The 20,983-nt window shown below is 41.4% G+C and overlaps 1 long non-coding RNA gene across 1 annotated transcript in view; it reads right to left on the reverse strand.

The window, feature by feature from the left end:
* Positions 1–20,983, reverse strand: part of LOC127672034 (uncharacterized) — a 665,744-nt gene that overhangs the window by 336,669 nt on the left and 308,092 nt on the right. The window contains exon 3 of the long non-coding RNA XR_007974819.1: positions 2,132–2,391. This is a non-coding gene — a long non-coding RNA (uncharacterized LOC127672034). The remainder of the gene's footprint in view (positions 1–2,131; positions 2,392–20,983) is intronic.

Below are 20,983 nucleotides of genomic sequence, written 5' to 3' on the forward strand. Positions count from 1 at the left end.
ACCAGATCATCAAGCATTAGACACTTAGAAATAACTGCTATAGAAAATTAACCCAGGCCTTTATCTTTTCCAAGATCAGAGTCCATGAAAATCAAGAACTTTTATGTGAAGAAAATGCTACCTACTAGTTTTAAATTTTATTTTGAATTATGTGTGTGTGTGTGTGTGTGTGTGTATGTGTGTGTGTGTGTGTGATATGCACAAATACCTGCTGGCACCTACAGGGGTCAGAAAAGGGCATTGGAGTCCCTAGATCTGAATCACAGGATTTTGTGAACAGTCCACTGTGAAGAGGGGACCAAACTCTGGCCCTCTGTAAGAGCAGTATGCACTGTTCACTTCTGTGCCATCTCTCCAGTCCAGTCCTGCCACCTGGCTTTAAAAAAATGATCTATAAGTGGGGCTAGGATCTACATGTAAGATAGAATTTTCTCTCAATCCAAATCTTTAGGTACAAAGGCAATCATCTCTTCATCAAAGAAGCTTCCTTTGTAGCATACAGAGATCATTATAGAAAGCCACAATAGTCAGAATGCAGACAACTGACTATAGGTTGTACAACCCCAACTGATATATGTATGTCACTACCAATATGCCCAAGGCTCAAGGAACATTAATGAAAAGGGTTGGAAAAATTATAAATAAGATCCAGAGGATAGGGACATCTGATAAGACATAGTGTCCTATGTATGGCAGGGAAGATAGACTCATGAAATCACAACAATACTGTTGCCGAAACAAGAACAGAGCAATGACACTTGTTGACAGGCCATGTAGGAAAGGGAAACCTCACAAGGCTCTACCCCTAGATTGAGACCTATAGGGAATAAATGGTTGCTGAGAGAGGGGAAATTAGCTCAAGGGACAAATCCTGGGTAGGTTATCCAGTGCCAAGTAGTCAACCATTTTTAAAAAAATCACAACACAATAATATGATCAAAAGTAAATCGTCTCAGACAGCAGGCTGTATTTACACACACACACACACACACACACACACACACACACACACACACACACTAATAATAATAATAATAATAATAATAATAATAATAATAAAGAAGAGAACATTAATTTGAAGGGGGAAATAGGAAGAATTGGAGAGCAAAGAAAGGAAGAAATAGAAATGATGTAAATATCATAGTCTGATGTGAAATTCTAAAAGAAAGTAAATAACAAATGGAAGTTGTCATTACAAATTATAACATGTCTTTCTTTTCTTTGACTCCTGTGGCTTTGTTTTATGTCTACCACAGAAGGGATAAACTTATAACATGTAACCAGGACCCTTGAACCCTTGATAGGATCTGCGATCTAGCTTTCACACCAGGCTCTTGTTTCCATGACAGAAGTGAGACTACTGAGTCTATAGAAAGAGTACCTGGGGCCTGAGAAGGCCAAATGTCTTCACAATCACATCATTTGGAGCAGGAGGGCGATTTTGTGGAATGACAGAAATGACTTCTTTCCCGTATCACAGAACCACACAAATTAGGGGGAGGGTACAAAATAAACTACTCAGGACCCCCCCCCACCATGGTGACACATGACAGAATTCACAGGATGGTTATCTGGTCACTCTTTCCACTCTACATTTGCTTTATGGACCATATCAGTTCCAGAACATTCTATGGTGACAATAAAGGTGACACTCGACAGACCCAGATGCCTATAGAGAAGGCAGCCCAGCCGCTGCGTTCAATTAAGTCACTTCATTCCCATTACCCTGTAACATGCACCAAACCCTTCAAAGGCCTTATTAGAATTTCAAATGGAAAACTGACTACTTTGAGTATTGTGAATCGGCTACAAACAGCTTTTAAAATTGTGTCATGAGAATATATACTTGTAATTTTCTTCCTCCTCCTAAAACATATTGCTCTTTTCCCCCTCCTCAGAGGTCATTTGTTTAGAAGCTGGTAGCAATTTATTTTTACCAAGGGCATCAGTGTGACTTGGGGACAGAAGGTAGGGGTGGCTGAGGGAATCCTTGACTAAGGGTTAGGTAGTGCCTCTCAGCACTATCCCTGCATGTGGTGCATGCCAAGTTTATAGTACATTTCATTAATTATCTCTTTAAATTCTTCTTCTTCTTTTTTTAAGAACTCAAAGTAAAAAAGTTATTACTTACCTGGAACAACTTGCTTTTCTGTTTTTTCCAGTTCTGTAACAACCAGGCTTTAGGACCCAGACAGCTTCTGACAGGAACAGGTAACTAGGTGCCTCTTCCCCTTGGTAGAGCCAATAGGTGGCAGGGCTCCTCCAAGGTCAGACTTCTGATGCTTCTACTAGGATACCTTGTCACTTTGGGGGCCTCATTTTCCTGAAGAACTGTCAGGGTCATGGAATAGGGGCATTTTATTGTTGTTCCTGGTTTCTCTTTTGAAGTCCCTGGAAAGGGAAGAAGAAAACTCCCTCAATGTGCTGAATTAATAGAGAAGTTTCCAAATGTAAAACAGTTTTTCCTTCTGATAATCTATTTATCCATCAACCCATCCACCCATCCACCCATCCATCCACCCATCCATCCACCCATCCATCCACCCATCCACCCACCCCCATACACACACACATACACACACACATATATACATACATACACACATCTATCCATGAATTCATGTATCTGTGCAATTCACCTATGTATCTATTTCTCCTGCACCCATCCATCCATTTCCTTCTTCAGTACAGAAAGGCCTATATGATAAACAGAGATCATCTGCAATACTACATAGAGCAAAAACATAGACAACTGAGATACCATGGAGACTGTCTCCTCCAGAAAACATCCACAGCAGCAGAAACTCTGAAATGGTCTTTCTTTTGCCTAGAACCCTCACTGCTAAAGACTGCTGAAATACATGAAAAGTGGGTTTGGAAATTAAAATTACAATCTCTATATAATGAAAAAAGAGGCCATGAGTTTGAAAGAAAGCAGAGGGGTATATAGAAGGATTTAGGGGAGGGATGAAAAGGGGGAAATAATGCAACATTATAATACATAATTATAATGTATTATAATATAATGTATATAATATATTATATAACATATTTATATAATTATATAACATAATTATAATGTATAATTATATACATTATAATCTCAAAAATAAAAGAAAGAAAAAATTATAATCTCAAACTTAATAAAGAGTTGTCTCAGGGTCTAGACAGAGGGACCCCTGTGTCTGGAAAAAGACTTAATCGTGATTAGTTTAACAGTTTGTTTGATTTAGAAAATGTTACTAGGCATCAACTACTGGAAAACATGCATATACACTGTCAGTGTGTAACTTCTCTCTCCCCACCTTTAAGCTTTGTAATTATATCCCAGGCAAAATACCTGAATAGCCAAGCAAAGGATCGACTCCTAACTCCCCATAAGCATGATGCAGCGGATGATTCAAGCATCAAGCAGAGACCTGGAGATAATGCCTGTGATGAAGGAAAGCCACTGACTGTAGAAGAAGTGGGGAAGACTGTCCCCTGCAGGAGCCAGCTGAACTCTGTGCTTGAGTAGGCTGTTGAGATCTGGTATCCCCACCTAATCTTCATAGTCCTGCTCTGACTGTGGAGGATGCTTATAGAGGAAGCTGATGGTTTTCTTTCATCCTTCTCAGATCCAGAGCAGTGGAGCAAAAGGTAAAGGATCCCCTGGCCCTAGGTGTGGGAAGACAGTAAAATCCTATCCTTCATTTCACAGAGAGCTCAGTTCTCTGTCTGACTACAGTGTACGAGCTTTTAAGGTTTCTTTCCACCCATGTGGGTCTATGTTACTTCAAAATGGTCCTGGAGAAGCAGTGAAACTGCTCTGAATCGCAGTTAATCACCTACAAGATAAGACTTCATGGTGGTGACCTGATGAGAGATTTAAGGACAATTCTCAACACACAGGCTAGCTCAGAGCAGACATGTTTGTCTTGGCTGTGGGTCCCTTCCATGCAGCTTTAGAGTGCTGACCTGTGATCTAGCTAAAGAGTGTTTAAATTCAATTGTTTCACATGCTTTGTAGCCTTTGGTCTATACTGACTTTGTGGAGTGAGGCCTGAACCATTGTTATTTGTACTTCATAAACTCTGCCAACAGGAGACATTTCCCAGTCCCCTCTATAAGCAACTAGAAAAGTAACATCCTTACAACAAAAAGTTCTCCCTCGCCCACCCTCTCTCCTGACCTCCCTGATCCTTATGTCCTCTCTTGCAGCTTACAGATGGCTTTTTCTGACTCACCCATTTTCTTTCTGATACTCCTGAGCAACTTTTTCCTATGGTCAGTCACTTTCCTCCTGTCCCCTCTGTCCCAATCTTCAGCTCGTTTTTCTATACTTTGGTATGGTATCTTCCCTTCAATAAAAAGCACTTTAAAGTGATTTCTAGTGGGCTGTTCTTGCTCTAAACAACCTTTGTGTCTGAAGCATGTCAACAAGGCCTCTTGTCTGTTCCACCTGTAATTCACCTATAATGATAGGAAGACAGTAGTGACCTCGATGGTGCTCTTGCTACCCTGTCTGGTGAACTGAACTAGTCAACATCGTCACTCTGCTTTGGGGTGCTCCTTTCCTTCTCTCCCACCTATATGTTTGGTTGAGAGGCCCCAGGGATATAGAAGAAAGATGACAGAATAAAAAGAGTATTTGAGACATACAGAGCAAACAAGTTACCATGAATAAGACCAACAAAACCAATAATGATGATGATGATAAAATGAAATAAAATAAAAAAATTAAATTTGGAAAATTTCAGAGAATGACAGGACCTTTTGAACTCTTTATTTTGAGATATCTGTGGATCTACAAGCAACTAAAAAAAAATTAATAATATAGAAAACTCCCATTACTTGGTGTTAGTTATTTTTCTGTTACTATAATAAAATTTTACAAACAAAAGGTATAAATAGAGGATTGAGTTTATGTGTATTTATAGTTCCTGATAGAGAAGAGTCTGTCGTGACAGGGAGGCAAGGAAGCTAGCAGCAGAAGCAGGAAGTTGAGAGAATTTTCTGTCCGCATGCAGGAAGCAGAGAGGGATCTGGAAATGGAGCAAGATTATTGGACCTCAAGGCCCGCCCCCTGGTGATGTACTTCCTTCAGTAAGGCTGCAGCTCCAAAAGGTACCATAACCTCATCAAACAGCACCACAAACTCCCACGTCATCCCTTTTCAGACATTTCATGCTGAGATGACAAGCATACACAACCACACACAACTGATTTATATCTTCAATTTAGGGTGGATTAATTGCCAGGTAACGCCACTGTAAGTTGAGATGGATCTTTAATCATGTGATTTTTCTTTATTAAGGCATTCTCTATTATTTTACAACCCCACCAGTAAAATCCAGTTTGGCTTCTCTGCATCTTGCCAGAATTTGGTCTTGCCACAAATTTCATATTTTATCCATCCTCAGATGTTCGTAAGGACAGATAATCACAGGCCTAATTTGTATTTTCTGACCACCTAATGACATTGAACATATTCCTACGTGCTTCTCCGACATTTGTGTCTCATCTTTGGTGACTATCTGTTCATGTTATTTACCTGTTCTGCAGTTGGTTTACTTCAATACTGCCGAGTTGTGAGAATTCTCTCTGTAGTCTGGACAGCATTCCTCTGCTGAAATGTGCTTTACAAATATATTCTTCCAGTCTCAGGTGCTGTGTTCCACTCTTTTTTGTTGTTGTTGTTTTTGTAAAATAGTGCTTGATTTTGTTCAAGTTCAATTTAGCATTTTAAAGATTGTTTTTAAATTTATGTGTATATGTGTAAGTTTATGTGAATGAATGTAACATTTGTGCAGCTGCCAGCAGACATCAGATTTTCAGCAGTTGGAGTTACAGGCAGTTGTGAACCATCCAGTATGGGTGCTGGGAACCAAACTCCGGTCTTTTGTAAGAGTGGTATGGACTCATAAATGCTGTACCATCTCTCCAGCTCCAACTTTGTATTTTTTTTTTTAAACAAACCATACTTTTGGTTTTGTCTAAGAAATCACTGCTTAGCTGTAGATCCTAAAGGGTCTTTTTCTAAAAATCTTAAGTGCTATGGCTTTGTATTTTAACCCTGTAATGAACTCGGGAGTTCATTTTTCTATGCAACATGGGCTTCGGGTTGAGTTTTATTTTTGTTTGCCTATGGGTTCCTAACTGTACCAGCAACATTGGCCATGAGACTGGCTCTTCATTGGATTGCTTTTATACCACTGTTGAAAATCATTTGGAAATATTTGTGTAGATCTATTTCTGGGGTCTCTATTCTTCTGCGTCAATCCCTGTGACGATAGCACATGGTGCTGATTACTACAGCTCTGTAAGAAGTCTTTAGATCCAGTGGATTGATTTCCCTTTGCTCGTTTCTTCGCTCTCAGCATTGCTATACTTGTTCTTTGTCTTTCTGTGTGTGTTTTAGAATAGTGCCGCTTGAATTTGCAATGAATCAACCAACAAACAAAAATAACTTTCTGGGATTTTGGCAGGAATGACCTCAACCTTACCTACCACTTCCAGGGGAGTTCACAGCTTTTTTTTTTAGATGGTCTTGCCAGCTGACAGTCTATTGCATCTTGTCCTCAGAGCACCTTTGAGTTCTCTCATTGGCATTTTGTGCTTTTCAGGGAGTAAGTCCTGCCTGCAGCATGATAGATTGGCAGCTGAGTATTTCTTGTTTTTAGATATCATAAATGACAGTGTATTTTTAATCTCAGTTTCCATTGGCAGCATATAGAACTACATTTTTTTTTTTAGTTTTTCTTATATTCAGTAATGTTGATGAACTTGCGCATTCTAGGAGGTTTCATTACTACTATGTTTGGAAGCTCCAAGAATTTGTATGCTGACAATGTCCTTCCTCCTTCCTTTCCTCTCCAATTCCTTTCATTCTTTCCTCTCCCATTCCACATCTTTCTTTTCCTTCTGTCCCTCTTTTACTCCCCCTTTCTTCATCTCCATATTTTTCTCTCTTTCTTCTTCCTTCTTTTCTCTTCTTCTCTCTTCATCCTTTCTTTCTCTGTCCCTCCTTTCTTTCTCTTTCCCCTTTTGTATATAGACTAGGATTTTCGGCACTCTGCAGGTTACCATTATATAGGCTTCTATAAATTCTGTTTATAAAGTTAAGGGGGTTTTTAATTTTTCCATTCTGAAAATTTCTCCTTTTTAAAGATCATGTACAGGGACTAAATTCTGATGGAAAATTTTCAGCATCCATTGATAAGATCATGTGACTCTTGCTTTTTTAGTTCTTTAGTATAGTAGATTATTGGTTGCTCTTTAAATATTTACTCCATCTTTTTTTTCTTTCTTTTTTTATTGATATATTTTTAATTTACATTTCAAATGATTTCCCCTTTTCTGGGTCCCCACTCCCTGCAAGTCCCATAAGCCCTCTTCCCTCCCCCTGCTCCTCCATCTACCCCTTCCCACTTCCCTGTTCTGGAATTCCCCTATACTCTTGCACTGAGTCTTTCCAGAATCAGGAGCCACTCCTCCATTCTTTTTTGACATCATTTAATATGTGGATTATGTCTTGGGTATTCAAAGTTTCTAGGCTAATATCCACTTATCAGTGAGTGCATACCATGATTGATCTTTTGAGACTGGGTTACCTCACTTAGTATGATGTTCTCCAGCTCCATCCATTTGTCTAAGAATTTCATGAATTCATTGTTTCTAATGGCTGAATAGTACTCCATTGTGTAAATATACCACATTTTTTTTATATCCATTCCCCTGTTGAAGGACACCTGGGTTCTTTCCAGGTTCTGGCTACTACAAATAGGGCTGCTATGAACATAGTGAAGCATGTGTCCTTATTACATGCTGGGGAATCCTCTGGGTATATGCCCAGGAGTGGTATAACCGGGTCCTCAGTAAGTGTCATGCCCAGTTTTCTGAGGAACCGCCAGACTGATTTCCAAAGTGGTTGCACCATCTTGCAATCCCACCAGCAGTGGAGGAGTGTTCCTCTTTCTCCACATCCTCGCCAACACCTGCTATCTCCTGAGTTTTTCAAGATCTGATTAAGGCATGTAATTGTTTTTATATGGTGATGGATCTGTTTTCTAACACTTGTCAAGTGTTCATTGGAAATACCACCTGCATCACTCCTGTGCCACCTCCACTAGCCCTGGTACACCTGTACTATATCTGTGCCACTGCATTTGCCCTGCATACCTGCTTGCCCTGCACACCTGCACTTGCTCTGCCTTTGGGTCATCTCTGCCTGATTTTAATATCAAGACAATATCAGTTTCATGGAACAAACAGAATTTTCTTTCTCGATGAAACTGTGCTGGTTGCTGTTGACTCTTCTCCAGACATTTACTAACCCCCTACTCCCTGAAGTGAGTGAGGCCCACAAGAGTTGGTGGCTTTTCTATGATTCATCAACATTCATTCCATACCTTACCTCCCCAGCTCCTCCCACAAGTGGGCAGAGCTGACTGCTTATAATAAACTACTTATTCCAGAATATAGTAGCCACCTTCTTCCCTATGGTGAGTATATTCTGCCACCTGCAGTGGATGCCTGAACCAGCACATACTAAGAGGTCAGAATTGTACTAAGAGTTGAGGGATTGCCCCTATCAGACTGGCCTGTGGCTATGTCTATGAGGAACTGCCTTGATTGATGATTGATGTGGGAGACCCCAGTAAACTAATAGCAACATGGTTCCTAGTTGGGTGGGCCGGTCTTGACTATATAAGAAAGCTAGCTAAGTACACGGAAAATGAACTGATAAATAACATTTGTCCAGTCCTTTCATGGTTCCTGCTTGAGTTCCTTCTCTTACTTCCTTCATTGAGCCCTGGAAATATAAACTGAAACAATCCTAATTCCTCCCCAAGTTGGGTCATCACAGCAACAGGAAGACAAACTAGAACAGTGAATGGGTCTTTCCATATTAATTGAACCTGTTGAATTAATTGAGACAATCACTTATAAACATTTTCAGTGGCTACCCTTAATCTAGATAGTCCCTCATAGGTGAGCCTGAAAACTTCTATCGTAGATCTCATCAGGTAGACAATTAACAACTCCATCTCAACTTCTCATTTTCCATTCTTGGCCACTTGGGGACATTCCCCTCTAGACTTATCTCTATCCCAGGTTCCTCTTACTCTCTTATACCGCCCCCCCTTTTTTTTACACTGTTGGAAATTAAGAAACTTAAGTTGGTCCATCCCCTTTAGATTCATCAGCCCCCATGTGAATGAAACACAGGCCTATAATGAAGGGAGCCTTGGATGGAGTGGACAGCATATTACACCAAATGCAAAGGATACCATTGCTAAGAGAGCAGATGCAGCCAGAAGGATGCTGGGAGCCGCGTACCTGCTGAGCAACCCCCAGAAAATGGTGCTTTGTCACTCCAAAAAATCATCTTTATGGTTCTGGTTCATTTTTGCCTACTCTGGGGTCAGTCATTTATTTACTGAAATACATTCTACACCTCAAGAAACAGTATTAATGCATGATATTACTTTGGGTACAGAAATTAACATTTATAATGATACAGGATAGACCCATTCCATCCAGGACACCCATGGTTGTTTTTTTTTATTTCAGTGCCTTTGCTCAGGAAAAGCCATCAAATATCATTGAACATTAGTAATAATTCAAAAATAGTCTTGAAGAATTAAAGGAAAAAGGAAGAAGAGAGGAGAGAAGGAGAGAGAGAGAGAGAGAGAGAGAGAGAGAGAGAGAGAGAGAGAGAGAGACTGACTCTGACCCAGAATAAGAGGACGGGAGAAAGAGGAAGGTTAAGCTCAAAGGCAGAGAGAGCGAAATGGACCAGATTATACAAAATTAAAAAGCAAACACGAGCAGACAATTTGTGCGGAGTGATTGCGAGCAATTACAGTCTGGCTTTTCTGGAGGGAAGGTAGGGGGAGGGGTGGCTTCCGCTTAAAAGGAGACTTTATTCGCCCTGATCAGCTTTGCCTACCGTCCTCTTTTATTCTTGGATATCAATTTAAAGAAGAAGAAGAAGAAATAAAAAGAGCGAAGAAGAAGTCGGCTTTCAGATCTAACGTGCTCTCCCCCGTGAATCTCCCAGAGAGCAAGAATTTAAGCTTCCGATTGGTTCTTTCTATAGCCCTGAAAACCAATTTGTTCATAAAGAATCAAATAAGGCAGGAATGGGGGAGGGGAAACACAACAAGGGCATGTGTTTCTTTTGGAGGAGAGCTTCAATTTTACTCTAATTGTCTAAAGACGGGGCCGCTTTGATCTGAAGAATTATCTTTGGGCCTCAAACGATGGCTGCTAATGTCACAGCTGTGCTGAAGCTTGGTCACATAGAGGAGCTTGGGGGTTCAACCTTGTCCCAGGACCGCCCCTAGTTCCATCTTTCCTTATCTCCCCTTTGTCTGGACAGAAAAGTTTATTTGCTTCTGCGTCCCTAATCCCTGAAAGGCCACTCGTCAGATGATTTTGTTTAGGTTCTTCAGGAGGCAAAGGCCACTGGGTAGGAAACATAATAGGGGTGTGGAAGCTAGGCAGGAGCAGGCAGTCTTATGGTTACAGAGCAGGTAGGGCTTGATGTGACTGTGGCCAAGAGGGCCCGCGTCTGTTTTGATCTACACTCCTCTTGGCCTTGGGTATGCCCTCAGCTTGGGCTAGGGCACAATGTAAACAGTCTTGATGCTCACAAGGACCACAGAGAGTGCACTCTGGCCATTTCTCTGACTACTGTGCTTTGAATGGCTGTTCTCTGTTTCTCTAGCCTCTGCTATGATAAAACAACAGGCATCCCAGGATACAGAGCAAAGCAATCTGCCTCTCAGTGGAGGGAAATCAGGCACTGAATTGAGGAGCTGAGAGCAGAGATAGCTTCAGTTTTTTCCTTCCTGTCCGAATGGCGACCAGCAGGTGATGAGCAGACTCTTCATCCTGTGAGGTGGACCTGGTGCTCCTTGGTATGGTTCCCTCCACGCTTCGCCCTGTGTTTCTTATCTCAGAACCTTGCATTGTAGTTTGGAAAACAAACTAAATACACACACACACACACACACACACACACAAGTAGAATGAAATTTGGGGTTATGGAAAAGAAAATGTTGGTGGCAAACCATTAAGGATTAGATTCACCTCCAAGCAAGTCTAGTTTTCAAAGTAGTGACTCATTTCATGATCTTGGCACATTCTAAATCTCAAAAGTTCAAGTACCTTCCATACCCTTAAGGCATCCTTACCATGATGGTCTAAGATGACTGCCCCAGAATTCCAAGAAGCAGAAGGGAAGAAACAAAGAAAGGACACTAGCATACACAGCTTAAGAAAGGTTCTTAGGAACTGCTGTTCATGCTTATTTGCATACTCCCATTTAGCTGCAAAGGAGAATGGGACAAGTAGTCCTTATTCATGGCCATGAGGTCCTCAATAATGAAAAGTATTACATGGGTATGTAAGGCAGAAGAAGGAATATAGGAGATAAGGGTATCTGTCAAAAGTGCCTTGGCTACAAATCCATAGCTTTCCACAGAATCGGTGAAGACTTATCAACAGTACTTGACAGCACTATTCTCCTTTCTGCCTTGACCATATAGACAGGAGGGGAAAGAAAGAAGGACCTATATGTCAGTATGTTAGAAAGCAATTGACATTAATACCTCTGAGGTAAGAAGGGAAGGCCTCTCTAAACCCAAAGAATTGCTGAGGTCCTTATCTGTGGACCATTCTTCAAGTGATCAAGGATACAGAGCAAAGGCACACACACCATGAAATCTTTTTCATCACCCAGCCCCACTCCTTGATTAGATAAGTCCTTGAGAAAGGTCGTCCTTACCTGTGAGCTAGTTGGGTAAGATCAAGCCACCAAAGAAGCTACAAGTGGATTGCCACCACAGAGAAGGAGACCAATGGGCCAACAAGGGCTGTGCAGGGTTGCCCTGGATGGCTAAGTGTGCCCTGGATGGCTAAGGACTCTCAGAGGTAGATGGAAATGCATAGGGAGATGCAACAGGCTTGTCAAAGGGAGGTGTCCAGGATGGACAAGGACACTTGTAGATACACTATAGTCTCAGATCTATTGGAAAGATTAGAACATGGATTGTCAAGTTCTCCAAGGCCTTTAAATAAATCACCAGCATCTTCTTTCTGATAGAACCTCTCAGAGTTCATTGCCCATTTAAAGCTCCGGGGGCTTTTGACAACATACGGACTCCTAATTTAACTTTCAGGATTCCAACCCTACTGGGATGGGGTAAAGCTTGAGCGTTGTAATTTATTTTTTTCATGTCTCTACTACAATTGCTCCCTGTATGCACTGAAGCTGGAGAACTGGTTCCCTAGAACGGTGATCTTCTACCTTCAATGTGTGGATCCATCTCCCAGAGAGCATGTAACAATTCCAACTCTTATTCATTGGGTCTGAGGTGGTCCATTTGGGGATGGGGCACTTGAAGACAAATTTGACCCTTTCACATCCCCCACAGTTGCCTGCTGTTCTGTTATTAGAGACCTGCACATTGTGCTGATGTAAGACCTTGCTATGCCTGTAATAAGCAGTCATGTCCCTTGCTTGGTTAGTCTACATCTGCTTTCACACCTATGTAGGGTTTGTTTCATGGATGACCTAGAATGGCCCACATTGAGTTCAATAGAATATACACCATGAGTGCTTTGTACAGCATTTCTTTATATTAGTAATTAGTGCTAAGAAGCAAGTAGCTCCTAGTTGCAAAAAAATGACATCAAGAAAACAGTGATAGCCCCACGCAACACCATTTCCACAGTTTCCCCCCTCCCCAAAATGATAGTTCTAAATGAGCTTCTGGAATCATGTTGTGACAGGTACAAACTCACATGCATTCACTTAATAAGACATCTCTATGAAGCAAAATTCCTCCCTCCACAGATATGTTTTCAAAGGTGGCACCCAGGAAATTAAATGTACAAGAATCATTAACATGGAAGTTGTGAGTTTAATTCCCTTCGAGAGGGGTGCTGACAAGAGGAGGTTGTTTATCTATTTGTCTCCATGGTTACATGTTTCCTTTGGGATGAAGACCTCCTCTTGGCTTGTATCTTGAGAGATTCATGCTCTCAGAAGCCAGGGAAACTGACATACCCAAAATCAACAAGACTTGACAATGTGATTGTTGGGGACAGAACACAGGCCTGCCTGGTTCAGTATAAGAATTTTTTTTTTAAGGTAGATTTCTTCAGTATTTTTCCTTAGATGAAGCAATGTAACACTTAATATCTAATGACATCTATTAAGGGATTCATTAAAGAAACCCCTGTAACGAGGCATGTTATCACAGGCAACAATTAACAGGAATCTTGATTGCTCTTTGGTTGTGCGATGGCTGTGGTGTTTCCTTTTGCAGAGGTGTCTGCACAAAAGGGAGCAGAAAGGTACCTTTCTGAGATCCATGTGGCTGCCACCACAGTGCTCCATGAAAGTTCAAATCATGGGCAAAAAGGTAGGTCAGGGGACTAGTTATATGCAGGGTGTGTTGGTGTGAGCAAAAGACCCTTGCTTCCCAGATATCTGCAAGCCCCATCTAGCTCTGTTCTCAGAGTAGCTTTCTCTGGACTTTCAATGGACTTGGGTAAATACAGTGAAATGAGGGTTCATGACCTGTTAGGGACAGGGGACTTTTGGGACTAGTTGGAGGGAATTATAGGAAGAAGTTATACCTAGTAACCCCCTTTGGAAGGCCTATACATAAGGGATACTAGAATATCTCCATTCTCATGCCCTGCAGAAGTGGAGAAGAAAAAATGGCATCTATATCTTTAATTTTGGCCTGGAAGACCCTAAGGGATTTAGAGACACATGGGAGGATTGATGTGTTAAATCTGGGTAGTAGTTAATCCTTGGTAACCAGTCACCTACCTGCCTTCGGATATTGCCAATGGGGTGCTCAGTGGACCCAGAGCCTTTGTGTCTTATGTTCTCATCCCTGAGTCTGGTACAGACATTCACCTATATAAGCAAATTGACACTTCTAAGAGTCTGTAGTTTTGCCTTAGAGAGATGAATAGGGTGTTTAAATAACCATTCCTTACTTGGGAAGCTCACAGAGAAAATCCCACAGATCCTACATACAAACCTGGATACAAACCCATGTCTTCTCATTCTCAGAGATTTCTTTTTAAAGGGGGGGGCATAGGTCGCTATCTGAAGGCTCCAAAAATCTATCTCTTGGACTATCTCACCCACAGCAGCATAATGTGTAGTCATAGTTACAGGGCTTGAAAGAAGTTGCAAACTATATTTCATAAGTCATTGCTCATACTGCAGATTTGGATGGAGCCACTGAGCTCCAGGTTTTTTACCCAAAGCTCTACTATACTGATGGGGAACTGCTTCTCCTTGGGGTACCAACAGGAGAAACAGTGCATTTAGTTGGGATGCTTGGAAGAACTTGAGTCAGAAGGTTTATATCCTCATCATTCCTCTGCATCCACTGGGTAACCTGTATCATTTCCACCCTGTTGTGGAGGGTGACCTTTCTGAGGGAGATTGGCCTCTAAGACTGCATCTCCCTACTCATTTGTCTTCTGTTTCTGTGTGACCAATGGAAAAGCCAAGTCAGAGATTAGAGGTCAGGCTATTGGTGGCTTTTGTCCTTTCCTGCCCCATCTTGGTTTTGGCAGGGGCTGTGTCCTGTCACCTATGTTTTAGTTTCAGATGGAGCACTCCTTTTCCATAACACAAGTCCTACCAGGATCCTGACACACAGCTCCCTGTTAGCCACGCCTGTGTTCTGATCCATCCTCACCCATCAGTTCTTTTATTGTAGATAGTTTCATTATCAAACTTCTCATTAAATGAACACTAGATCAGTACTGGGGACAGCTGGAGGGATGTAGTTCTGCCAACTGTATGGTCGTTTCCACCTGAAGGACGAGATGAGAAAAATCATGGAGGAGATTGTGGGTACCAGCAGCAGGTGGGACGCTCTGCCTTCTTCTCAGCACATCACTTTCTTGCTTTGGTTTGTCTCATTTAAGTCACAGGTGGCCACAGTAGAAGTGGAGGGTCCCACTTCGAGAATCCCATGATTCTCTCTCTCACTTGCCTGCTAAAAATAACGCACCGCTCCCTGCGATATCCAAACTCCCATCTTGTGCTAAGCTGTCTTAAACACTAAAATAAACGCTAACTGCACTGGTTTCCCCATCTGTTTCTTTAACAAATGGGGACTTAAGCCCATTTGGGAAGCTGCGTGGGTCAGGGAAACATCAAATGAACACTTGTGAATAAAAACAAATGTTTCTGAAGATCTCAAGATATTTCAAACAGAACGCTCCATTGGCCTGGCTGCCTCCCCTCCAATGCCTGTACAAAATCCCGATGACAGCATTATTTGCTTGAATTGGATTTGTTTCTCGGTATAGAAACAAGGCACAAGGAACCTGGCATAGGAAACAGCTACTGGGTCCTGTAAGACTTTCCAGGACACCAAGGCCAGACAGGAATGAGACAAGAGCTGGAAACCATATTAAGGGAGTCAGTGTTCAGGGTCTGCAGTGCTGTTTTTCTTTTACTGTGAAAAATATCAAGATCAGAACGCCCAAGACAGCTCAGCAGTCAAAGGTGCCTTCTATGAGGCCCGGCATCCTGAGTTCAAGCCTCAGAACCACACGGAAGAAGCCACATGTGATAAAGGTAAGAACAGACTCCTGTGTGTTATCTTCTGATGTCTCTGGTACATTATGGCATGGATATGCCCCTGCCTCCACGCCACAAAAATCAGTGCAAAAATAAATTATATATATAGGAAGATTAAAGAGCACAGACTCGAATTGTGACATCATAACACTGGATTAGGAGCAGAAGAGAAGGCAGGAAATGGGGAGGGGGCAGCTCGGAGATACCCATTGTCAGGGTCAGCTTGATCCAGTTAGAGAACCTGGATCATTCACACTGAGAAGGCGTCCCTGACACACCTCCACACACAGGCTCCTCCTTAATTTCTCCAGCCCTCCAACCCACTTCCATCCATGCTGTTGGCTACTTTGTCAAGCTCTGGGACTAGATTGTGCCTATTTTCAGTGTGCCTGGGAGCATCGTGGAATCAGTCTGTGAATGGATAAGGATTGATTTGGTGTACAGAAAAAAAGAACCCTGGATAATCCTGTCTCTCCTCTTCACAAAGTATTTCATTCAGACTGGGGGGAAGAAGTGAGTCCTACCAAAAGGACCGTCTTTTGGGAGGGGGGAGTATTGGGTCATTTGCCATTACTGCTTCTTGGGGTCCCCCATCCTGTCTTCCTCCCTCTCTCTGCCCGTCATGAATGCTACTCTAGGCTCTTTACTTCCAATCCCTTGTTGGCTATTCCTCAGATTTTAGTTCTGCTACCAGGGAGGACACCTCCCTTTTCAGCTAAAGGGAGGCATGCTTTAAATATAACAGGGGCTGCTAGAAATGAGCAAATTATGTGCTATAAAATATTAATGCATTCAACAATGCATGCACTTTATTGATGGGCTTATAATTTTATTTAAAAGTTATTTTCAAAAATGAAATTCTTTCTACCAAGCAAATATAATATACATCTGGGTCCATGGAAGTGAAATAAAAAATAGTTTGCTAAATCATTTATCTATGAGAAAACACCACTGACGGAACAATGGTATTCAGGATGTATTCATATATTGTAATTTTTAAACTATAGCCATATCTAATATTACCGTGCCATGGGCTTTTCCCAAAAATTGTATTTTAATATGGATTTATTTTTTAATCTTTTTGTTTTGTGAAATTGGATATATCCCTCTTCAGTGTTGTGTTTTTAAGGCTTTTGAAGAATTGTAGGCAGAAAAGTACTAAAGTATTTCATTGCTAAAAATGCAAACATCTTCATTGGAACTTTACTATAAATTATAATAATATTTTAAATTGAGAAAAGACTTTCTCCAAGGTTACTGAAAATGCCACAAATTTAACACAAGTTCTACTAGAGCATACCCCAACACTCTATTTCCACGTGTGAATATGCAAATGCCTTTGCTAGAATGTTCCCTGTCTTTCACTTTTCCCTGCTGTGAGCAAAGCCTTCTGCAGGGGCTTGGCCAGCCAGCTTGCTCCTGTGTTTTCTAAGGTTCTCTTGTTTTACCTACTAAGTACTTGGTAGGGCTCTTTTCATTTTGTTTTGTTTGTTTTCAGGAAACCTCTTCCAGTACATTTTCTTCAAATTATAGGTGATATCAAGTCTCAAGTCATTTTTATTCCAAACAATAAGAGTACTGTTTAGAATAAGTTTTTTGGAATAAAAAAATAAATAGTTGTCTGAAATCTCCCCCTCTACAGGCAGGTGAGATGGCTCAGCAGTTGGGAACACTCGCTGTCCTTTCAGGGAATCTGGGTTCAAGTTTTAGCACCCATATGGCAGCTTACAACTGTCTGTGATTACCAGTGCCAGGGCATCTAACACACTTACACACACATATACAGGCAACCATTCCTCCCACTGGACATTCCAAAAAGCGAATCTTATAACATGTTTTGAACTCTCCAAACTTAACTCATTTTCTCCCTCCCTTTATGTTGCGGAGATAAAGCTCATCATTTTCCTGGGTTTAAGCTTTATAATTACTTTTAAAATTGCAACCACCTAAAGATTTTAAAGGTTTTTTTTCCCTTTTCCTTTTTCTTTTTCTTTTTCTTTTTTAAACACAGGATGATTTGGAGATTCTGATGAAATATATGTCGCTGGTGAATGAAACAGATCAAGTCTACAAGTCGGCAAGAGAAACTCAGGGCCACTGTAGGGGCTGCAGGAAGAGTCACACATTCGCTTTTAGAAGAAGGTAGGAAATCTTCTCAAAGCCCACTGAGGGGCGCAGAGGGAGGAGAGAGCTCAGGGCCGTCATCATTTAAAATATCCAGTGACAGCTTAATGACAAAATGGCGGAGTTTGCACAAGAAAGTTCGAGCATTTCGCACATCACAGTTTTTGCTTCAGCTGATCTAACACTGAACTTAAGGGGGAGCAAGTTCTTAAGCCCACACGAGTTCTAAGCCTGCTTCCGCTCCATGAAGTGCATGACTGACTAGTGATATTTGTTTTAACATTCAGCCATGCTTCACCCAAATGTGGGTGTGCATCATCACTATAGGAGCTACTTGCATTCTTTTCATAGCAGTGTCATGCTATACAGCCCAGGCTAGCCTTGAACTCCAGAACCTGCTGTTTCAGCCTCCCCACTCCCCCTTTCTTCCCTCCCCCCACCCTGTGCTGGAATTATAGGGATATGATATCACACCAGGCAAATGTAAATTTGAAAACGGGCCTGAAGTTGACTGTAGTTTCAGCTCATTTGGAAGCTGAGGCAGGAGAATATCAACCTAGACTGTGCTACTTGAGCCATTTAGTAATACCTTATCTCAAAAGGGGTCGAAGTTAAAGGAGTCAGAATAGCTGAGTGCTGCAGTGACTGCCTAGCATGGGTGAGGCCCCGGGTTCAATCCTCAGCAAACAAACATACAAACCCAGTAATTGTATCTTCAATATTAACAAAAAAATATTCTAAAATTAATATTACACCAGTAAAACCATAAGTTCTGATGTTCTGCATTGGTAATAATCTTCAAGATTTTTATTTTGAAACTCTTTCTATCACTGACAAAATAATATGTTTTGAATTCTTTGTAGTTTTTCTTCTGCCTCGTGTGCTGTCATATCAGCTGCAAATCATCTCTGTTTTATAGATACTAAGAAAACTGGGAATAAAAATGTAATTTGGGGGAAGTATATAGCATATAAGTGACAAGAGAATATTAATAGAGGGGGAGATGGCTTGGTGGTTAAGAGCGTTTACTGCTCTACACAGCACCTGGGTTCAATTCCCAGCCACAGCGTCTGTAACTTTGCTTCCAGGGTACCAGACACCCCTTCTGGCCTCCACGGGTAACTGTGTCCATGTACGCATACTCACACATACACATACATTTTTACCAAAATCTTTAAATCATAAACAATATTAAAAAAAATGTCATGATTCTCAAAAGATTTGGTGAAATTTCTTCTGCAAGATTTGTGTGACGTCTTCCTCCATGGGAGGGGGGCTGTTTGAAGACTAATCATTGATGTTTTTCTTTTCACTGTTTTTTGTTTATTTGTTTTATTTTTGTTTTGTTTTGTTTGTTTGTTTTCTGGTGCTCATGGTTGAACTCAGAGTCTTGGACATGCTACGCACACATTCACCCAGTGAGGTAAGCCACCAGCCCTCAATTCTCACACTAGGTTGCTGGTATTTTGTTAGCAGACTTTTGCCTTATGCTTCCGGTGTGGTTGTTTGACAGTGGGTGGTTAGTGATGGCAAGTATTTGGAAAAGTTACATGTTCATAGACCTAAGAAAGAGAGGGAAATTCAATAATGAAACAGTCATTAGTGACCTAGAGATAGGGTAGTTGCTGAAAGATTTTATTTTGAATTAAGAACTTTAAAAAATAATACAGCAAGTTATCCTGAATCTAAGTCATATGGTAACTGACTAGGTTGGCACTGTCTGAACATTCTGACTCTTGGTTGCTCTGTGGAAGGAGACTTAGCCTATATTTTTGGAATAGATTGATATTTCCCCCCACATGGATCTAAGCGTTTCCACAGTTCATGCTACCCTTGGCAGAGCCCAGCACTGGCCACTACCCAGGTAGACCGTAAGGAAGATGGCAGCTTCTTCTCATCCACAAGGTATGATTCTTCCTAAACTCACGGGGCATCATCAGTAAGTATCTCACATCACTTGAGGAAGCCAAGGGTATCTATCCGTTTCCTTATGTAAAGGAGAGATGGGCCAGTCACCCTGGGTGATGTCACCATAAGTTAATAGGAGAGCACTGCTTGCTAAAGGTACATCTCCCACACCTAGACCTGACACAGGGCAGGAGGGTGGAAGGAGGAAGGGAGTATTAACATTGTATGGCAGTTTCAATTGGAACCTTCCCAAGAGGGACAGAGAGCTCAGGAGCTTTGGATGGCACATGAAAGGTTATATTCTGTCTGGGAGAACAGAAACTTGGAAGATTCTCAAGGGCCCCTTCTCCACAGAATAAGAAGGAGCAAGCCCTGCCCCCTTTACTGCAATTCCCCACTCTGTAACTAACTCCAGTAAAAACTATTGGTTGACCATGCTGGACTTTGGTGCAGTCATTACTTTGGTCTATTGTGGGTTCCCTTTCTGGGGTGAAAGATGTGTGTGTGTGTGTGTTTGTATATGTGTATTTGTTTGTGTGTATGGTGTGTGTGTATTTGTGTGTGTGTATGTATGTGTGTGTGTTTGTGAATGTGTGTGTGTATGTGTGTGTGTGAATGTGTATTTGTTTATGTGTGTGTGTGGTGTATGGGTGTGTATGTTTGTATGTGTACGTGTGTTTGTGTGTGTATGTTTGTGTGTGTGTATATTTGTGTGTTTGTGTGTTTCCCATAAAAGATACACAATAACTGGCCAGTTGCATAGTTTCATGTAACCATGACTAATGACACTGTTAAAACTAACAATAAAAAACAACATCCCAGACAAATGCTGAACTGGTAAATAGGAAAAGGGAGCCATCCACATGCCAGAGCTCCACACTCCCCTTATATTTGGAGTCTTGGCTTTTATTTTTATTCAGATAAATTTCTAATTTTTCCCATTTTTTCCAGGAGTTTTCCTTCGTGCCTATCTCTCAGTTCCTTTTTAAAAAAAAGTTCAGGGACAAATAAGATGAACTACATGATACAGGGTGTCTGCAAGATGGATGTACATCTCATGGTCCTGGTTGCAGGCCACACCCCGGGTAAAATCCTGGAAAAAGTTGTAAAGCCCTGCAAAGCACCTGGCTCACACTGACACTTCTGAGTTCCTCATGACATGAACTTGAAGATGGAAGACACTTTGCTGAGGATGCTTGTTCAGGGAAATAAAAGAATTCTGGGTTTCTGCCTTGATGACTAATTGCAGACTCCACCCACAGCATGTGAATGCAGTCGTAGGCTTATGCCTGCATTCCTCAGCAGAATTCCTATTTCTCATTCCAGCCTTTGCTC

This window comes from Apodemus sylvaticus, chromosome 21 (assembly GCF_947179515.1).
Source record: "Apodemus sylvaticus chromosome 21, mApoSyl1.1, whole genome shotgun sequence".
NCBI classification, from domain to species: Eukaryota; Metazoa; Chordata; class Mammalia; order Rodentia; family Muridae; genus Apodemus; species Apodemus sylvaticus.